At 37.5% G+C, this 3,372-nt stretch overlaps 1 non-coding gene across 1 annotated transcript; it reads left to right on the top strand.

Annotated features, from left to right (window-relative positions):
• The first annotated feature begins 3,043 nt into the window (after nt 1-3,043).
• Nucleotides 3,044-3,123, top strand: LOC123275900 (small nucleolar RNA SNORD115). The gene has a single exon (XR_006512072.1). It is a non-coding gene; the product is annotated as a small nucleolar RNA SNORD115 (small nucleolar RNA).
• Nucleotides 3,124-3,372: the final 249 nt, after the last annotated feature.

Genomic DNA, 3,372 nt, shown 5'->3' on the forward strand with positions numbered 1-3,372 from the left:
TCCTCAACTGCTGTGTTTTAAATTTCTAGATCTATCTAATTTTAATTGAAGATGGAGATTTCTTTTCTTTCTGTTTTTCCTTCTTCTTGTTATTATTTGTAATTTACGAAGTTAGAATGAGGCAGTAGCATCTGTATGTGTCCATTTCAGTATTGGAATGTTAGACTGGGAAGTCCTGATTATGCTGCAACTGCAGGGAGAGGATACAGTGCCGACACTGAAAATTCAAGATAGAGAATACGATGGGGCTGAGGTCTGGAGAGCTGGGAAGAGAGGGTCTAGGATAAGTCCAGGATGATGATGCTTTCTCGCATCTCTCCCACACAGAGCATGTCAGAACTTGTGCAGCATATTGGAACAAAAGCACAATGCTGTTCACACCTACACAACACCAGCCTAAAGACTTTGGCCCCGTGCTACCTTGAAACCAAGGAGATCAATGTCTCAGCACCCTGTGACCATTTTCAGTACAACAGTTTGCACCAGTGAGGGGGCACTGAAAGAGCGGAAGGTTAGATTTGGTGAGAAATGTGACATAGGTTCCCCTTATTTGGGACATAAGAAAAATAGCAGAGGTAATAAAACAGATGGATTTTAAGGTTGAGAGGAGATGTGGGATGTTTAATAACAAATATAGGATAGTTGAAACTCATTCCTCAGGCCTCACAAGTACTGTGAAAAACCTGATCATAATTCTTAGGCAGTAATTGTAAGAGGACATGGAGAATCAATCTCTTCATCCTGGGTTTATTCTGCCATGGTCACATCAACACAATTTTAAATTCTGAAAGAAAATTTATGTAGTATAATAGATCCTTATTTTTTCTTTTCTTAACCTGTTATTTTTCCAACTAAAATTGGATATTTTAGTTGTAGTGTTTTAGGCTAATTGCTTCAGAAAATCACTAACTGTCCACCCTCCTTGCATGTGTCAGTAGGACACGTGGGTGAATGTGTGGGTGACATAAAAGAGACCAGGTAAAAGGGAGCAGCAGGAGCTCAACTCTTTATAGCCAACCACGATGCCACTCAGGGACTGCCACAGAGCAAAAGGACAAGGCCGGATGTGGCATCTAGTCCAGCTTCTCTTCACCCACCCCGATCTACTGTCCAGCATGAAGTTGCTAGTCACAGAGCACACAGAAGGAGGAAATGTGGAATGGAGAGAGAGGAATTTTTAACTGTAGTTTATTCCTCTCTGCATGACTTTAGCTTCTCCAAGTGAGCCTCAAAGAGAGAGATAATAAATAAAATAGTATAAATAACTTCATTATTGCTCAAAAAGCTATTTTTCTTTTTTTAAATCAATAAAAAACAACTGATTTCTTTATCAGTCTGGATGACTCTTCACTTAGAAAAATCTAGCCTATGTGAATTCTATTCACATTTTCCCCTACAACATAATTCAAATGGAAGCCTATCATTAGCTTTAGATTTTGGAATAATAATTCTTAGTCATTAGACACCAGTGGACAGAATCAGTCATTGTTTTGAGTGAAGTCTCCTCATATTTTCCATTATATCATTATCAATGCAATATTTTATACATCATGCTTAGCTTCCTGGTTGACATTTTCCTCAGTATTCAAGGATTGATTTCTTTGGTATAACTGTTGATAACAGAAGCTTTTCAAATCTGAGTAGGCCTAAAATGGTTAACCTAACTTAAATGAAACATTTTTAAGTAAATATGAATGGAATTCTCATTCGTAGTAATCCAAGAATAAAGGTCAAAGGTAAAAGCAATTAAATCTGCAATCTAATATTAAATTCACAGTAAGAAGTATGAAACTCTGCAATTTCTGAAATTAACCATCAAACCAGGATGAATTACTCATCTATGACAAACTCCTTGTTTCAATTGAACGTTATTTTGAGAGTTAGGAGGGGTGGCTTGTAATTTTCAAAAGACATAATTATTAAGAAACTCCAAAAATATAGTTTACCTTATTCTTTATTTGTCATAAAAGTTATCATAGTTAAATTTATTTTTACTATTAAATTATAGATACTAAACTAAGGTTTAACTGACAAACATTGTCTGCCTTCATATGGCATCAGTAATACTTTACATACTATCTTAACCAACGTTAAGTGGGTCCATACATATTTCTCATACACATTATGTGACAAGGACTTCCTGTTTTTTTAATGACTGACCCAATTTTGCACATTATATTACTGAAGTAGGAGATAACCATATGGTCAGACAATGAAAAGGTCTCCCATATCTCTATGCTTATAGGAACTAACGCTTACATACCAGGCATCATACTAAGGGCTTTACATAACCATCCCATTTTATACTTGCCATGGCAGTGTGGAATAGGTACTACTATCTCCATTTACAGCTTAAAAAAAATCAAGACTTAAAAAAGTTCAAGAACTTGTCCAAGGTTAAAGAGCAAGGATTCAAATCCAGTTTAGCTCCACTTCAAAATTATGCTTCTCATCAATCAGTATTTTAATAATTGATGTGACAGCCATGAAAGTGTGCCACTCATATCTCTTGAAAAGAGCTGCATATTTGCCTAATGGCCCTATTGCTGCCCCTCTGGAATTCATCCCTGCATTCATTAGGTCTCCTCTAAGGGGTAGTTTTGGGACTCATGGGCTCTATATCAGCCAGGCTGAAAATTTCCGGGAAATTCACTGCAGTCCAAGATGCTTCCTACCCAAACTCTTCCTTTTTCTCCTTCTGTAGCTGTCCTACCTGCAATGTGGTCTGAAAGCAATCCCACTTTTCCCTGCTTCTTTCGATAAATTTCCTGTATGAGTAATCTTGTTTTTGTGCATGCTTTCTATTAGTTCTGGCAAACTAATAGAAGATACACTGGGAGTGGTCTAAGAAAATAAGATGAGGCTTTGGGACAAGCTCACTCACTGCATCAACCTGTATGTCCATGTACAATCTATGTCAGTCAGGTATCCAGCATGGAGTACATGGAAACTTGTGTCTACCTTGTCAGCATAATTTCCAGAATCCATCTCTGGTAGACATATTCAAGTATAAGTGTATGGGTGTATGGGGAGTGCCTTGGCTGGGTTGATGATGAGATCTTATCTTGTCTTGAAGAAAGAAGATCACCTAAAAATCATGTTCAATAAGATTATGCTAGACCCCAAGCCAGATGACAATCCTGGGACAGGATGTTGGGAATCCTTATTTTCCTTCTAGAACAATCATATTTTGGGCTTGAGACAATAAATTCTTTGAGGGAATCTCATGTGGCCCAAGCATGTCTATGTGCTAATGTGATCAGCACAAGCTTGTGCCTTATGCTTTGTTTAGTGATCGATATTTTGTAATAGTAGGGCATAATCAGGGGTTATTCCTTAGCTCTTTTTCTCTCATTGTGTCTTCAGTGAGAC

Source organism: Equus asinus, chromosome 12, assembly GCF_041296235.1.
Source record: "Equus asinus isolate D_3611 breed Donkey chromosome 12, EquAss-T2T_v2, whole genome shotgun sequence".
In the NCBI taxonomy this organism is placed as follows: Eukaryota; Metazoa; Chordata; class Mammalia; order Perissodactyla; family Equidae; genus Equus; species Equus asinus.